The 18,571-nt window shown below is 41.9% G+C and overlaps 1 protein-coding gene and 1 pseudogene across 1 annotated transcript in view; one reads left to right on the forward strand and one right to left on the reverse strand.

Moving 5' to 3' along the window:
- Positions 1–18,571, forward strand: part of SND1 (staphylococcal nuclease and tudor domain containing 1) — a 422,669-nt gene that overhangs the window by 196,220 nt on the left and 207,878 nt on the right. The gene's annotated exons all lie outside the window — the stretch shown is intronic.
- LOC144613576 (small ribosomal subunit protein eS8 pseudogene) lies at positions 7,713–8,298 on the reverse strand (annotated as a pseudogene).

Consider the following 18,571-nt stretch of genomic DNA (forward strand, 5'->3'; position numbering starts at 1 on the left):
TTTCTAGTGTGTCCTTTTTCCTGCATACTCAGTGGGCCAAAAACACTCATGTCTTCCTTCAACTTGGAGATTTTTTTCCTATTCTTTCTTGAATTATTTTCTTTCTCTCTCTTTTGACTCTGACTCCGGAAATTCTATCAGTATTGTATCTTATGCTTCATATATGTGTAAATTTTCTTTCGTTGTTTAAAGACCTCCTTTGCATTTTGTTCTATATAGATAAGGAACTGTCTTCAATGTTATCTTTTGGATTGCTTAACCAACCAGCCATGCATATTTTCCCTCACACGCACCCTTAATTCATTCATCTCATTCATTTACTTACTCATTAGTTCATTTATCAAGCAGTTATAAAATGCTTGGTATGTACTAAGTACTGTGTTAAATATCAGGAATGTATTGGTAGTTCTAAAACTGAAATGATTTCTTCTGCTATGAAATTTACAGAGACTGTTCTCTTAACCTAGCTTATTTTAATTGTTTATTTCAGCATTCATATTAAAATTTTTTGTGAAGTGTTTTAATAGCAGCCTGTTCTTAGTCCATGAACATAATACTTTCTCTGTCTCTGAGAGTATTATTTCAAAATTTAAAAACTGGGGCACCTGGGTGATTCAGTCAGTTAAGCGTCTGACTCTTGATTTCGGCCCAGGTCATGATCTCACAGTTTGTGGGATCAATCCCCATGTCCGTCTGTATACTAATAACTCAGTCTGCTTGGGATTCTCTTTCTCTCCCTGTCTCTGCCCCTCACCCCCCTCAAAATAAATGAACATTTAAACAATTTTTAAAAACCCTCTTCCATTGGATTATCCCCCATGACTAATTGTTCTGTTTATTTTGTTCCATTTCTCTCATAAATCCTCAAATATTTGGGGAGCCTTGATTTATATGTATGCAGGAAGGACCAGATGGGAGTTGGCATGGTGTGCCTCTGTAGGTGTATTTACCTGCTTCCCCAAGGCATCTCTTTATGAAAGGACATAGGTGAGAAGGAAGTATCAGAGGCAGCCCTCCTTTGGGGTGCCTGAAAGTGTTTGGACCTGGAACGTAGAAGAAACAGGCAATTTTCAGACCCCGCTAAAATTGTCAAAGCAAACGCTGAGTTCCTTGGCTGGTAAAGAGCTTACGTGTACTTGACTGGGTGGGGTGAGAAGGGGATGTGTTGTGCTTGTCTGACCGTGTCAGATGCTGTGCCTCTGCACTTCTTAAGGCTACAACCTCCAGCAGAGGTCCTTTGCCAGTTAAGTCACCTACCTTCTGTTCTAAGAACCTGTGTTTCTGTGAAGTGACTTGTCCTATACATGACCTTGGTAATCTGGGGACTCTTACTGGCATAATGTTGAAATTGTGTTGGTGTAGAAACAATATTCCCATATAGTTTAAAATATTGAATCTATAAGGGGTAAGCCTTCTCACATTTAAAGTGAGAGCTTTAGCAATACAGAGACTTATACAAAGAAAAATCTCAGAATGTGAAGTTGAGAAATCTACAGCAGTGTTTTCCTTTGGTGTAAGTCATGACTGCTTTAGTGTCTTCAGAAACCTTTATGCTTTCTGCTTGGTTAACCTTGATAGCACCCTGCAAGGGTAGTTGGAAAAGCTGTGAAGACTCTTCTTCCAGTCTTTGACGGTGGATTAATGAAGTCTACAGCTTGATTCAGATTTTATATTGTGATTATAATGGTGTCTATTGGAAACAAAGCCCCTCTAGATGGAGAGCCCTGGGGTTTAAGGCTACTCTGCCATTAGATATTTAACTGTAGCCCTGTTTATATTAGGGTTGTTTTTGCTAGTACTTGGACTAGAAACTTCCACCGGGTTTAAGTAGTCTGCCCATAATCCAGTTTTTCTTCTTAAGCCCTGTTTGTCGAGGAGTTTTAGGTGGTTTCCTGGATTGTGAACTATTCAGGAACACACATAAAAGTAGTGATTTAAGAAATGCCTCTACTTGCCGGTAGATTATTTCTTGGGTATTTGCCAAGGGTCAGAACCCTCTGCTCTTAATAACTTCGTGGGCATCATAGGGACAGGAAAGAGGCTGGCTGATCCAGCTCTTTTGAATGAAGGTCCTGATTAATTGCTCAGATGATGTTCCCAAAGTCTCCTCTCTGTGGTGCTTTGTATTTTGTCAATAAAGGCCCTTGGGGTGCTGCCAGTTCTCCACCAATCAGATCCCATCTGCTTTCTGTCTTTCAGGATTTGTGCAAACTTTCTGATATGCTGTTAACACACTTTCTTGTTTTCTATCACCGTTAGAGCTCTATTCTTGTCCATATCTGTCTTTTCTGTCATTTCAGTGGGACCTTGTAAAGAATGTCATGTGGACATAAGTTCTCAGTCTGCCATTCTGACCTCCCTCAAGCATTCTTTCTTCTTTCAGATAATGCAATTGATGTGATAAGGAGAGGGGACATTTGACATGGTTACCAATAAGCAAAGATCCTGTGTCTTTCATATGCCATTTTTTAGCACCTTTCTCTTTATAATTCCCGTGGCCAGCATAGTACAAAGTGATAAGGTAAATAGGACTGGATTTTTTTATAGATTTCTTCTCTCTCCCGGTAGTGATGCTGCTTAACAGCGATTTGCTCCAGTTCATTCTGAGTGATTTTTTTTTTTTTTTGATAATATTGTAACCTTTCTAAAAGTTTAGAAAATGAAGGGAAATTACCCATTATTTAGTTATGCTAATATAATAGTAATTGTGTGGGGGTTACTCCTTTTGAGTGCTGGTTATTTTTTAAGAATTTAGTGTAGGAACAGGTAAATTGACTACTTTGCCTAGTGCTGACAAGAAGTCTAAGGCAAGTGATAAAAGTAGGCTTTGGAGATGAACAGATGTGAAGTAAAACCTCAGCTCTGCTCCTGGATAGCTGTCCGTGTTGGGCCTTAGCTTTTTATTATATTATGTAGATATAATAATCTCACACGTCATGGGGTAGTTGCGAGGATTAAATGTACTAATGCATTTAAAACGCTCAGTGTGGGGCGCCTGGGTGGCGCAGTCGGTTAAGCGTCCGACTTCAGCCAGGTCACGATCTCGCGGTCTGTGAGTTCGAGCCCCGCGTCAGGCTCTGGGCTGATGGCTCGGAGCCTGGAGCCTGTTTCCGATTCTGTGTCTCCCTCTCTCTCTGCCCCTCCCCCGTTCATGCTCTGTCTCTCTCTGTCCCAAAACTAAAATAAAAAACGTTGAAAAAAAAAATTTTTAAATGCTCAGTGTATTTACTAAGACTTACCAGTTCTCACATCAGCCCAAGCTTCTGGAGTGGACTGGTCACTATTGATCCAATTTTGTATCTAGTGGCTTCTGCCCTTTATCTCTTTTTAAAAGTAAGTAAGTTAGTTAGTTATTTTAGAGAGAAAGCATGTGTGTGAGCAGGGATTGGGCAGAGGGGGAGAGAGACTCTTAAGCAAGCTCCACACTCAGCATGGAGCCTGACACAGAGCTTGACCCCACGACCCTGGGATCATGATCTGAGCCAAAACTAAGAGTCAGACACTCAACCAACTGAACCACCCAGACACCTCTGTTTAGTATGTGTTTGAATAATCTCTACACCCAACATGGGGCTTGAACTCATGACCCTGAGGTCAAGATTCGTGTGCTCTGCCAACCTAGCCATCCAGGCACCACCTTTCCTTTCTCTCTTTGTGCTTTCTTGCACACTTCTGGCCATTTGTTTCCATTTAAACTTCTTTCTTAAGGATTTTTCTTGAGCGTTTATATTCCATCCTCTTCTTAGTCTTTACAACTCTTCCTGGCCAAGCTCATCCACTTATAAAACTGCTACTTCACAGAATGTTCTACGTAGTAGGTGAAAGAAGATATAGGAAATGCCGAAACAAAATGCCTCATTGGATTATGCCTTAGCTTTTGTAGTAGTCCATTTTTATTGTTCCATGGCAGGCCCTTGGGTTGGATTTATCTCTTCTCTCACTTGGATTTATCTCTTTTGTCACTTTTTAAATTGTCATGGTGGCTAACTTACATCCATTTTTCCTCTAAATCTTAAATGTGTACTATGTTAACCCAGTAATGATTGATAAGTACTTCCATAAAGATAGAAGTGATATTCACGAGTAAGTTTTTTGTTTGTTTGCTTTATTTTTATTTTTATTTTTTTGAGAGAGAGCGGGGGTGGGAGGGAGTGAACGGGCGGCAGAGAGAGAGAGAGAGAGAGAGAGAGAGAGAATCCCAGATGGCAGAGGGAGGGGAAGAGAGAGAAGTAGGGCTCGCCCAAAGCGGGGCTCGTGCTCACCCCATGTGGGTGGGACTCAAGCTCACAAACTGTGAGATCATGACCTGAGCCGAAGTCAGATGTTTAACAACTGAGCCACCCAGGCACCCGTGAGTAAGTAAGTTTTAATGTTTCAAGAAGTTTAAAACAGATACAATTTATCCTTTAATAAAGGTAATTTATTGAAAATGTCTTTCGGGGCTCCTTGGTGGCTCAGTGATTTAAGCAACTGACTTCGTCTCAGGTCATGATCTCACGGTTTGTGGGTTCAAGCCTTGTGTTGGGCTCTGTGTTGACAGCTCAGAGCCTGGAGCCTGCCTGACTCGGATTCTGTCTCCTCTGTTTCTCCCCCTCACGTTCACTCTCTCTCAAAAATAAGTAAATAAACATTAAAGGAAGGAAGGAAGGAATGAGGGAAGGAAGGAAGGAAAGAATGAAGGAAGGAAGAAAAGAAAAGAAAAGAAAAAAAAGAAAAGAAAAGAAAAAGAGAGAGAGAGAATGCTGTTCAAATCAGGAGGTGTGCTAGCAAGCAACCTACCTAGGTACTGTCCTCTAGGTAGTGATCTGCCGATCTGCATATCTGAAGTGATTGAAAAGGCAGAGGGCTACTAACCTTAAGTGTTTTAGGAAGTGCTATTCTATACCCCCCATCTGAACAGTTCTCCTGAACTTTATATATTGTGTGGAACTTACTGAATGACCCTCTCTGTTGTGACGCCCTTGTGAATTTTTGTGCCATCAGTAAAAACATGTTGATAACAAGTACAACTTGGAGAGCATTAGGAAATAGTTGAATCTTTGAAGTCAATGTGTATGATAGCTAGGAGATGTTTAATAATAACATGAACTTCACAACAGGTTAAGGAAAGTTGGGACTGCCTTCTATCAAGTTTCCATTATGGCTTTTACATGCAGCTTTTTTAGATCTCTGATATATCTGCTTACATATCAACTGTGACTCAGCAGACCACTGCTTTAATGGGAGCTTCTATTGTGTTAAAAGTGTGATTTATAAACCATCACATATCAGGTCAGCAGCAAGGGGAATTATATTAAGGTTCTTAGACCGTCTCTTCTTTCCCCCGCACCCCCCCCCCCCCCATCATCTCGGCATTGTTTGCAAAATCACTTTTTCTTTTAAGAAGCAACTATGCAGAGCATTTATTCTGGTCACCACTTTCTCAAAAAACTCCCTCTGAAACTGTTCTTCCGTTTGTCACTTAGCACAGGCTGTGGCTGTGGCGAGATCAGACCCTTGAGTGAGGGTTGACCACAAAGGCTTTGTGGTGGCTTACTGTATTTCAAAGCCAAGAACCAGAATAACCCTGCCCTCCCTGAAAGGTAGGAGAGAAGAAATTTCAAACCCGTTAGCCTTTTTGTGGGGCTCATTTGTTGCTTATACTAGAGCTAAGAATCATCTAGTGAAAAAGTATTATGTCTTCTCATTCTGAGAGGAAAACGTTGACCACCAGAAGACAATTTGGTTTTGACTCAGTTTTCTAAGCGGAGACTCATTTCTAGAACTTTTACTTGCAGAAGTCCTAAACTTTATGCAGTGAAAGTCTCAAGCAGTTACTGTATTCTAAACTGTAGCCACAATGACTTTGGGCCTGGTCCTGTTGCTAATGGATTCTGGGGAACAAGAACGCCACTCGCCTTTTCCCGTGGTGCCAGCTGGCTGGGTTGTAGACTATAAACCGTAACGGGACAGGTAGTGGAATTCTTTACTGGGCCCTTTTTTGCCTTGTGACCCATATGACAAAACTTCTTTTGAGCTTCCACCCTAGGAAGCAACCTATGCGAAGATAATTTTTTCTAGCTTCTTTAGATTGATTGGGCTTTGTAAAAAAACATAGAGTTACTCTTTTGCTTTTAGTCACTTCGTATTTCTCAGAGCAGAATGACAACCTTCCAGACCCTACAGTATTCTTTTGAACTTCTTCCTGTAAACAAAGCAATGTTTATGTATCACAACATTCGCATGAACTACCGAGGACTTGAAAATGACTCTCTGGGGCTACCCTATCCTCACTTTAGTCTTTACTAGACCTCTGTGATTTGGCTGGTTCGACCTTCACTGTCAGAGCAGATCATTCCAGATGCCATTATGTAATTTTCTGTCTTGGGGTATGTGTTTGTGTGGGCGGGTGGTTTTGTTTTGTTTTTAAGTGGTGTTTAATGTCAGGCTAATAATAACCTGGGTACATAGGCCTGGTTTTGTCATAATGGCCACGAGTTTGCTTATTTGTCCCTGTTCCCCTGAAAGGCGGAAAACTGCCCCCTCCCCAAGTGATGCCTACATTTTAGAGGGGCCTCTGGTCATCTCAGCTGCCTAGAAAATCCTGCATGCCAACCGGCAGTTCTAGTCTGAAGAGACAAAGATGAGGAATCTGAGGAATCTTCTCTCTGGTTGCTCTCACGACGACCCATTACTCGTCTTCCTGTGACCTAAGTTGAACCAATAGGGATGAATTTGCTGTTCCTAAACCAATTCCAAAAATTGGTCTATGCTTGCCCATAGTTCTTAGGTTCTCATTCTTCAGGGAGTGCCAGGTTCTTCATCACATTTATGATTCTCGGGGCTTTAAGTTGTGCTAGGTCATTCTTGGTCCCTTGAAATTTGGAAAAAGAATATATTAGTTCAACTTTCCTTTCTGGGCAGTTTTTCTCAAAACTATATGAGAGAATCACCTGGGGCACTTAAAAAAAGTAATGGTGCCCCATATTTAAAATCTAGGTACCCATATTTGTTCTTCTAAAATTGCTATTCTTCACCCCTAGAGGTTCTGGGTTTATTGGCCTGGCATAGGGCCTGGCATTGGTGTTTTGAATAGTGATTCTAATGTGCAGCCAGTATTAATAAGCACTATGAAAGGAAGTCTAGAAGAAATAGGAGGTTCCAAAACCAACATTCTTCTCTATTCTCAGGTAAGTACAGATGTGGATAATAGGAAGAATAAGAGAAACTTTGTAAATGTACATTTTCTCAGATCAGTTTGGTCCCTAAGCAGAGCCTTTTTTACCTCCACTAATTTCTCCTGTACCAACTCTGCTTAGAATAAAGTACAGAGTGGCAGAGCAGTGTAGGGGCTGAAGGGCTAATGGTTATTTCTAGCTCTGCCTTCAGCATGTAGAATGACCTTGGGAAGTCATTCATTCACCCTCTTTGCCTCAGGTCCTTATCTGACCTTTTTTGAGAGAGAAAGTGGCATAAACAGTATTGCTAATATTCTTTCTTAATCTCTTAGGATCTCTTTTGAGTAATCTAAGTTTCTTTAAACCTCTTGCCAGGCTCTTAAGAAAGAGGACTTTGACTAGGGGTGTGACTAGGGATGTGATCAGGGGTGAGAGTACCAGCAACAGTGAAGCCGCAAGTTTTCCCATTGGCTTTAAAGTCTAGCCGTGGATTTTTGTGTTTTCCAGAGCAATAAACACCTTTATTACATGACCGAGGATAGAAGGGAGAAGGATTCATTTGCCTTTCAGGACTTTGCTTTTCCTCAGATAGAGCTCTGAGTCCTTGCCCTCTAGCACATAGCCGTGGGCTCAGCTACACTGGCCTGGTCTTGAAGTGATGCAGGGAAGATGCATGCCCTGCTGGAACTGCTCCTCCACAAGACTGCTGCTTTTGACATTCTCTTTCCTTTCATCATATTTCTTCTGAATTGTGTTTGATCATGTTTTGTTTAAAATCTCTTCCTCCACGATAGTCAGCTCGGCCCCTTTCTCACGGCCCAGGGACAGCGCCTAGTGGGACTCGTACCACTGTCAGTAGGGTGTGCCGTCTTCCCTGGGGTTTTGGTGCTGACTGGTTTATCGGTGGCTTGCGTTCCTTGTTTTCCCCCTGCAACACTTGGAGCCCCGGGAAAAGTTCCCCACGTTCAGCCTCAAGGCATCGCACTTCTTCCTGCCTCCCCGAGCCTGCACTGTGTGTATGTGGCCTGGCCGATCTTGGTCCTGGCAGCGGGTGTCCCAACTCATACTTCCTTTTCTTATGGTAGGGCTTTCTCTTGCTCTGGTCTTGTGGTGCTTGTGCCCGTTGTCCCGATATGCCCATCGCTCTCAGCATTGGCTGTGAAAGAGCTAGCCATGGATTTTCCCCTCCCCAGGATTTTGATGGTAAGTGCTTAGTTTACTTCAAAGTCCGTGGATTTGCAGAATCAGACTTGACCCAGATAGTTAACTCTTAGTGATCACTGGCAGTTGAGTCAGTGGCCTCTTTGCCATTAGCCGCTGGCGTGACCTCAAATGAAAATGTTTACCTGAGGTAGCAACGTACATCATTGGAGAGAGCTTTGAATTTAGACCTAATATTCTTTTTTTTACCTCTGTCTGTAATTATCAAATTCATAGAATTTCCTCTAGTTGGCAACTGTTTTTGTATTGTTTTGTTTTTTAATTTTCTCCTTAAGAGGAAGTCTTTGGCAGTATAAAGTGTTAATGTCTTTGTTCGTGTTGGTAGTTTGTTGCTAACTAACCCAAACTGTATTTTTAAATGCTTTTGGGAACCAAGGAAATTCAAGTATAATCTGTCCATTTGGTAGACACAATAAATGCCAGTTGTGGGGTTTATTAAAGACTCAAGCCAATAGGTAAATATTTAAGAAGCCCTGGAGTTTGTTGTTTTTGTTTTGGGGTGTAGATTGATGCGTCTGAAATTAATGATGTATGTTTTGGTGATTGAGGCATAATTATGTGGCAGCCTTTAGTTTAAACTAATATTTACCTCAAGTGATTTGCTGTTTCATGCTGACGCCCTTCTAGAAACAACACATTTTTGGCCCTGGCTGTTTTCTTACATGCCTTTCTATTTTTATAAATAATGTTAATCTGGTATACACAGGTGTAACAAAGTAGCCAGTGCCATAATGTTAAACATTTTGAATATTACCTGATTATAACACATAAGAATTTGCATTATATCCCCCGGTCTTAGAGAATTCTTCAAGACTTGTTTTCAGGGAGAGATGTCAATCTTGACTTACAGTAGGTTGGCAGAGAGGCGGAGGGTCTGGAACAAGAAGTATTCCTGTTTTGGTTTGGATTGTTTGAATTGGAGCTATTTTCCTTACCTTACCTGCATTGATGAGCTTGTGTGTTGAGAGCCTGTGGTTGAAAATCTTTGCCTGTAACTTTCAGCCCCAGCATCTCCTTGGCAACATTTGTTTTTCTAACCAGTGCACCGCCCCAGGGTAGAACCTTAACTAGTGAGTAGAAGCCTCTGGAGGCTGTGTTTTTCCCATTCAGAAACTGAGTAGGTCTAGGTAGGTCAGAACCTTGCCCACCTGAGCCAGCTCCATGTTTTTCACCAGGCTTTATCTTGGAGTATTCGTTGAGGGCTTTTATTTTTCACACTGGTAGATTATGTCCAGCAATAAGATAGTACTCATTGTGGATGAGGAGATAGTTCATTGGTGTCCTCTCACATCCTACCCTCTTCCCCCTCATGCAGCACTCCCCAGTTTACCTTCCATCTTAATATCTGAGTAGTCTTTTTCTGGAAAGTATGCTTTATTTATGGCAGCTCCAAAAAGCATGAGCTGAAGAACGAGTTCACTTTTCCTTGAGTCTGGCAGGGATAGTGGGACTGTAATCAGAATGTGCTTATTCTAAAATTTTTCTAGATTAAACCTCTTTCCTGGGCAATAAAGTGTTAACGGCACCTCTCCCCCAACACACATACACACCCCGCAGCCAAAATAAAAAAATAAATTTGGCTAGCGTCAGGACTTACTTCTCCGTCTTGTCTTTAGGAAGTTATTCACCTCTCGATTCTGTTCCCTGAGATTTTGAGATGATAATTTCCTATTCTTGACAGAATGTATATGTTACCCACTCTCTCTTTCTCCTGTAATAACAAAATTGCTGTGATAGCCAACCAGTCAGTTTAAAAAAAAAAATCAGGTAATTCATTTCTAAATTGGAACTTGTTTCTTTCTAATCAGCCTTGTAATGTATTACAGACATCACTCTCAGCATTGGCTACAGAAGTGATTTAATTCTGGGTTTTAATGACTCCTTCATTAATCCTGGTATTCTGGGATTTATCATTCACTGGCCTTTGACCAGTGGAAATGATGAAAACTTTGATTTCATGCATATTGGATAACACTGGACTGTTGCCGCTGGAGCCATGAATCTTGCCTCTGCAGTGGCATGTGTGATTGGGAGTGCCACGGATGGATGGCTGCTCTCCCAGGCCAGGCGCTGCTGCTGAAGCGGTGAGCACGATGTCTTTATCGGCTCAGGGTGACCTCTTCCCAGGACCGCTGGACTGCAAGTAGGAGTCTGCTCTGATAGCTTCATCTGCTGGACTGGTCTCTCGACTTGTGAAGTCAGGCTCACCCTTTCAGCTATTTCCTGAAAGATCCTTGCTTTGAGAATGTGTGTCTTAATGTATGCAACTTAGAACACTTTTTTTCTCCTAGTAAAATAGATTTTGTTTTGTTCTCACAACAACTTCATGAGGTGACGTTCATGGTGCTGTAAGTCCAGCTTCCATACAACGTTTCTCTTGCTGCTTGCTGCTTGCTGCTACTCCTGCTGCAGAGAGGACAGTGTTGGTTGCTTTCCTTGCTCTTCCTGGTAGCATTGTGAATGTTTCCTGGAAGAGGGGGGTTCATTTATGTACTATTAGTCTTGGGGTTGGAGTGTAATACCCTAAGTATATGTCAGGTGTGCACCCACCACCCCCCCCCCCCACGCCAGTGCTGAGGAGAGAGAAAGTCACGTACTTTAATCTTCACAGAGGCTCATGGGTTACCAAGTGCCTCCTCAGTTTATCTTGAACACATTGATGAGCTTGATAAAACTTCAGTCAGTGCCGAGTGAAGATCACATGGGAGGATTATTAAAAAGGAGCTAAATATTTTTGCACTGTGTAACACTTAACTCTGGTGAGCATGTCCCCTTTAACTGCATGTGCTGGGTGTCATAGGAAGTGACCTTTATTATTATTATTTTTTTAAATAGGCTCCACATCCAACATCTCAGGGTTGAATTCACAACCCTGAGATCAAAAGTTGCATGCTATACTTACTGAGCCAGCCAGGTGCCCCAGCAAATGACCTTTTAAAGTCCTCCTTGGGCACACTTGGGTGGTGCAGTTGGTTAAGCATCCAACGCTTGATCTCGGCTCAGGTCACGATCTCACGGTTCTTGAGTTTGAGCCCTCAGTTGGGCTCTGCAACAGACAACACAGAGCCTGCTTGGGATTCTTCCTTTCTCTCCCTCTCTGTTCGTCCTCTTCTCTCTCTCTCTCTCTCTCTCTCTCTCTCCCTCTCTCTCAAAATAAATAAATAAACTTAAAAAAAATAATAAAGGTCTCCTTAAAAGGGGGCACATGGGTGGCTTAGTTGGTTGAGTGTTCAACTCTTGGTCTCAGCTTATCTTGATCTCGGGATTGTGAGTTCAAGCCCCGTGTGGGCCCAGCATGGAGCCTATTAAAAAAAAATAGTTCTCCTTAAAAAGCAGTACCTTAAGGCGGGAGTGGCAAACCTTTTCTGTACAGGACCAGATAGTAAATATTTTAGCTTTAAAAGCCACGTGGTCTGTGTTATAACTCTTTGACTCTGCCTTTGCAGTGCAAAAGCAACCACAGACAATATGCAAACAAATGGGTGTGGCTATGTTCCAATAAAACTTTAATTAAAAACACACTATGAGTCTGCAAGCCTTGTTCTAGGGACTCATGCTATGGAAGAATGAATAGATGCCTATAGAACAAGTGATTAGACCAGGTATCCAAATGTTAGTAAAAATGAATCCTCATGACTTAAGGAAGGTATTTCTGTATAGCAGCATCACATGCCAATGCCAAAACCGTTACGCGTAAAAATTTTAAGATGGAGGAGAAATCGAAAGAAATCTCTCTCCAAAAGTGGCTCTAATGATGCAACATTCTCTGTTGAATACATTTGTAGGGAGTATAGCTTGAGGACAAATATTTTTGAAATGTGTTTTAAACAGTACTTCTAGATTAATAAATGTTTTAAATAAATATTCGATGATTTCACTTATATCCAAAGAGTTATATATTCAAAATGATCAAGAAACTCTTCCCACCTTCTCCCCCCCCCCCCCCCCCCCCCCCCCCCCCCCCAGGAAACCTGGTGTCCCTTTATGTGCCACTACATCTCTTGTGATATTTTCTCTTGACCCCTACCAGAAGCTCACTTTCTGCGGAAATGTTGGTTTTGGAAATTGTTTCCAGTATAATCTGATGGTTTTTCACTTCCTTCTAGTTGAACTGTCTCTACACCAGTCACTGGCGATAGAACAATTCACTTCCTCTGTTTGGTGGCACAGTATCCATTCTACTTCTAACTGATTGTGTTTTTCCAGTTACTTGGTCCTAGGAGCATGTCCTTGTTTTTCTAGGTGTCTGATTCCCATTTTTTGTATAATGCTACCTTGGGTCTGTCTAGAACACCCGAGTTTGTAAAACAGCAGCGTCTTTCCTGTTAGTGTTGTATTATTTGCTACCCATTTAATTTTATGATTTCTTTCTTTTTGCCTTTCTCCCTTTTGTCACTGTCCCCAGACCAGCCCTGATTTAACCATATGTCTTCCCTCTTGAAATTTTCAGCCTAATCTAGTTCAAGGAAACACTGCCCTGCATAGTAGTTTTGCCAGCATCCTAGAGACAGATTTTCTTTTTGTTCAGCATGCCCCTTTTCAGATGCATCTGGAATAACAGCTGTATTCCCGTTCCTGAATAAAATATTTTAGGAAAGCGACTCATGGTAAAGCACCTGGACTCTTAAGCGAGATTGGGGGTAAACTCCAGATCAGATCCATCACCAGCAGGGTGGGAGGATCAATTTTTATGGGGTGGAGATAGACCACGCGAATAAGGATATGACCGAACTGGTGTTATGAGAGCGCCATTTGTATCTGCTCAATGTAAGGGATTAGATAATCTGTCATTATGCTAATTCTGGGTAACAGATGGTGGAGAGTTCTGCATCTCAACAGCAGTATTCACCATGGGGGAAATTAGCTTGCACCCAGATCAGCAGTCAGGCAGGAATTCCATTGAGAGATGAACACTACTGGTGATTACATTAGTGTGTCCCTCAAAGGACATCCGCACATATGCTGGCTTTCTTGAATTTCCCTGTAGTTTACTTACCCTTGCCCATTGCCCTTTCTAAGTTACCAGACCTCTTTGCTCCTATCTATAAAGGATTGGAGGTGGTTTCTCTCCATTTGGTTAATTTAAGAAGATCAGGATTAGAAGTAGGTTAGGTAAATGTGGCTCAAAGCGTTAGCATATTGCATATTTCTTTCAGAGAAAAGATGCCATACAGCTATCGAAAACAGTGCTGATTGTCAGTCTTTAGAAATGAACTTCGGAGGTGAAATGAGAAGCAGGAAAATGAATGTGCTCTTTCTGAGTACCGTACTTTGCCTTTGATATATATGTATTTAAAAGACATAATTAAGTCCTTTGGCTTCACATTCTCTAAGAGTCCATCTTGATCATGCTGTTTTTTCCCTCTGTAAATGATTTCCCTTCGGTATTTTGTTATGCAGAGCTTCGATCATTATCAACTTTATTTCTCTTTGCTTATCCCTCCTCCTACCTTACCATATACCTGCTTTCCATTACCATTTGTATGTCCTACTCTCATTTCAAAACTATTATGTTTAATACTAATGCTGATTAAAAATGGTGGCTTTCAAACTTGTGTGCCCCAGAATCACCTGTGTAGCTTATTAAAAAGCACCCCAGGCAGTGGAACAGACCCAGTTTATGTTTTGCTCCCTAAAGTACTGTCGTCTTTCAGCTGATTTTATTTCCTTTCGTATCAGTCTGTGACGTAGTGAGCTTGGACAGAAGCCAAGAATCTAGACTAGGATCATTGTGAAGAATTGTCCAGGTTGATCGGTCAGCTGTCAGAATTGATCACTGCTCATAGAGGGTGTAGTTCCAGATGTACTTTACATAGGCATGGTATTGAGGGTTAATGGGTTGGTAAATTGGATTATGCGCCTTTGTTCAAAAAGGGGTGTGAACATTTTGGACTGGGATGCCTAAAAGTCGGGGCAAGGCGGGAACAAGCCATCCATAGCTTTAGTTCTCACCGGAGCTGAAATAACTGAGGATGTTTGATCCTGCCTTGGTGACTTTTGGGGACTTGGTAGAAGCGGTTTAATTAGGAAGGTGTGGTGGATTCCTTTATTTGTTAACAAATTCCCTTTCCTATTCTGTTCTTTCCTATTTACTTTTGCCCTTGTTCCACTCCTTGTACTCAACAACTCAGACCTAAATCAATTCAGTGGCCTTCTTGATAAGCCTTTTCTAACTGCAGGTTTTCCCATCTCCATTTCTTCCTGCATAATGCTGCCGGCTTAATTTAACATAAATGCTCTTTTCATGTTAGTTCCACAATAGCTATTTTAGATTTCACAGCTATCTTCAGTCAAGCCCCCTACTCTCTTCTCTCGCCCCTCATTCTCAGCAGACAGCCCCATCTCCTACAGTATGGAGAAAACATGGGCTTATCTGGAAAATGCCTGAAACTTGTTCTCGCAGCTGCAAACTTGTCTTCCCCCTGCTTGCTTTCTTATCTCCTGCCTTCCCATCTCCATGGAAGATTTCAGCCTCTTTCTTCCCAAACGAAGTTTTCTGCATACACGCTCTCAATTCTCTCTTTTGGTCTCCTTAGGGATTTTGTGCCATCAGTTATTAGCCCCTTTCTTTTTAACTAATTTTTAAAAAGTATCCTCCAATTCTCTGTCTTTATTATAGCAAGTCTTCTCCTTTTCTTCGTAGCCAAGTTAGTTAAAAGAGTTAAAAGAAATTTTAATTCTGCTTCCATTTGCTCTTCATTCCTTTACAATCTGCTTTGACCCTTCCAAATCATTGAAACTGAGCTGACCTAGGAGACCAAAGTTTCCCTCAAGGACACTTCTCAATCCTTGCTTGTACTTGATCTCCGCAGTACTTAAAACTTATCACAATCTTTTAAAAATTTTTTTAGTACAGCATATTTGATTGGATTCTCTCTGTGACTCTGATTACTTCTCTTCGGCCCACTTTTGAGTACTCCTTAAATATTTGTGCTTTCCAGGCTTCCCTCCCTGTCAGTCTTCTTAACCCCACTGCAGCCTCCACAGGTGATCTCATTCATCCCATTGCTTCGGTTTTCATGTAGATACTGCTGATTCCCAAACCTAGGTCTCTAGCCCAGTTCTTATCACCTGGATCCCCCCACCAGTATATCCAACTACTTACTGCACCTCACTGCTTAGAAACCAAAACCCGGTATGGCTAAAACTGAGCTCATGTTCTCCCCTTTAAAAAGCTATTCCTGGGTCGCCTGGGTGGCTCAGTCGGTTAAGCGTCCGACTTCGGCTCAGGTCATGATCTCGCGGTCCGTGAGTTCGAGCCCCGCGTCGGGCTCTGTGCTGACAGCTCAGAGCCTGGAGCCTGTTTCAGATTCTGTGTCTCCCTCTCTCTGACCCTCCCCCGTTCATGCTCTGTCTCTCTCTGTCTCAAAAATAAACGTTAAAAAAAAAAAAAAAAATTTAAAAAAAAAAAAAAAAAAAGCTATTCCTTTACTTGCATGATCCCACATCTTGATTGATGGTGCCACCGCTTAGTCAGTCTTGTGTTCCACTAATCAAAGTGTCATCTTTATATCCCTCTCTCTCAATCTGCATACCTGATTATCTACTGACATATATCAGGTTCGTTCCAGCCTTTTCCTCCTCACTACCTGGTTTATGCTGTCTCCATACTGACCTTCCTGTTTCTAGTCTTACTCTTTTCTGATCCATTTTCCACACTACTGCTGCAATTGGCTTTGTGTTCCACAAATCTGATTGTTATTCTCCTGCTTAAAAGTCTTCATTAATCATCCATGGCCTTTAGGATTAATACAAACCCGTGATCTGGCCCTTGCTTACCTCTCCATGTTTATATTTAACATTCCCTGGCTCTCATCCATCATTTTTGTGGAAAAGAAACACAACTTAAACTGACTGTTCTTGAAATCATTCTGTTCTCCGTGCCTGAACATACATTTCTCCTAGCCAGCTCCTTCTCCTCCTTCAGCATGTCACTTCTTAGGGAGGCTTTACCTTAGGTACCCTGCCAGAACCACATCCTAACTGGGCATCTGTCTATATGCTTCCTCAGCACCCTGTGCTTACCTGTTGTAATGTTCACGGTGCTTACAACCCTAGGTCATCAGTGTCTCTCTCTCCCTCTTTTTTTTATTCCTAGTACATACTATAATTTTTGCCACATACTGGGTCTTTGAACACATGTTTAAATACCTTCCATGGCTCCCTACGGGTTATCTCCTTTCTAGACTCGCCTGGGTAGACCCGAAATGCAGATGTTCTCTGTCTCATGGGGAACCATTTAGATTTTTAGCTTTGTCTAGGACCCTAGAGGTTCTTCAATTTAGTCCCCTTGGTATGATAGAACAGAAAAATAGGACTTAAAAGGTAAACATCTTTTCTGAGGTTTCTTCTAATTAAAGCAAGAATTGAAACCAAGGTCTCATGATTGCAATCTAAGTGAAACTCAACTTCGTTTATATGTAACCCTAAATTGTACCTTTTCATTTAGTAGGCCAAATGAACGTAACATGTTCGTTTTACTTTTCTACTTTGGTTTATGTTTCTTTTTCTTTTTTCCTTTTTTCTTTGTGGTCTATTCAGCAGATTCATTCTTGAGTACATTGATGTGCCAGGCACTGGAAATAAAGTAGTGAATACTGTGAAGAGAAATCTGGCTTTGGCGGGGGGCAGGAACTTATATTTCAGTGGTGGCAAGCAAATAAATAGAATGTGTAGAAATACGTAGGTGGTCATTAGAGCTATACAGAAAATAGGGGCGCCTGGCTGGCTCAGTCAGTTAAGTGCCTGACTCTTGATTTCAGCTCAGGTCATGATCTCGTGGTTCATGGGATCTAGCCTTACATTGGGCTGTGCTCAGAGTGTAGAGCTTACTTAGCATTCTGTCTCTCCTTCTCTCTCTGCCCCTCCCCTGCTCGTGCGTGCTCGCTCGCCCTCTCTTGCTCTCTTTCTCTCTCAAAATAAATAAACATTTTTTTTTTTTTTAATGCTATACAAAAAATAAAGCTAGAGCAGGGTAGAGGAGGTAGGTACTCCGGGGTTGGAAGGAGGCAGATTTTCAGTAAGGTACTCAGGCCTCACTGATAGATGACAAGAGCAAAGACCTGAATGAGGTGAAGGAGCAAGTGCTAGGACGGCAAAGAGAACCCCAGGGACAAAAGGTCTTGTGGTGTAAGTGTGCCTGGTTAGAAAGAATGCATCGTGGCTGGAGCAGAGGGAGCGAAGGTGGGAGCAGTGAGAGATGAGGTCAGCAAGATAAGGAAGGGCGTAGCTGACCGTGTAGCCACTACAAGTATTTGGCTTTTACACTGAATGAGATAGAAGCCATTGTGAAGTTTTGAACAGAGGAGTGGTGGCAAGTTTTGTTGACTTCAATCTTCAAAGGATGTATCCCTTCAAATAATATTCTGGATGAAAATTATTCTGATTGAGAATGGAACTTTGAGTCTTTGGTGCTTTTCTTTGTAGTAAGTTTAAGTTCTGTTGACTTTTTCTTTAACTTCTATTTTGAGGTAATTATATATTCACAGAAGTTGCAGCAGTAGTACACAGGTCCATCCCATGGACCCTTCAGCCAGCAGGCCCCCCTGCAAAGGTTGTATCTTTCATAATTAGAGGAAAATCTCAAAGCCAGGCATCGGTGCTGTGTGTGTGTGTGTGTAAATCTCTGACCTTTTATCACGTGTGTAGATCCATGTGCCCACCATCCACAATCAAGACACAAAACTGTTCAGTCATCGAAGGATCTCCCTTGTTCTGCCACCATGCCTTTCCCCTCCCAACATCCATGACAGCCAGTATTCCATTTTCCATCTCTTTGTCATTTCAAGAACATTATATAAATGGAATCATACAGTGTGTGATCCATTGAGGTTGACCGTTTTCATTTAGCATAATGCCCTGGAGATCCATCCTAGTTCTGTGTAGCTGTAGTTTTTCCAGTCTTTTTTTTTTTAATTTTTTTTAATGTTTATTTATTTTTGACAGAGAGAGACAGACAGACAGAACACGAGCGGGGGAGGGGCAGAGAGAGAGGGAGACACAGAATCCAAAGCGGGCTCCAGGCTCTGAGCTGTCCGCGCAGAGCCCGATGCGGGGCTCGAACCCACAGACCGCGAGATCATGACCTGAGCTGAAGTCGGACGCTCACCTGACTAAGCCACCCAGGTGTCCCCCCCCCCCTTTTTTTTTAAATTTTTTAGTTTTTCTAATCTTTATATGAAACTGGGGGCAGG

The sequence above is a fragment of the Panthera onca genome, chromosome A2, assembly GCF_046562875.1.
Source record: "Panthera onca isolate mPanOnc1 chromosome A2, mPanOnc1 haplotype 2, whole genome shotgun sequence".
In the NCBI taxonomy this organism is placed as follows: domain Eukaryota; kingdom Metazoa; phylum Chordata; class Mammalia; order Carnivora; family Felidae; genus Panthera; species Panthera onca.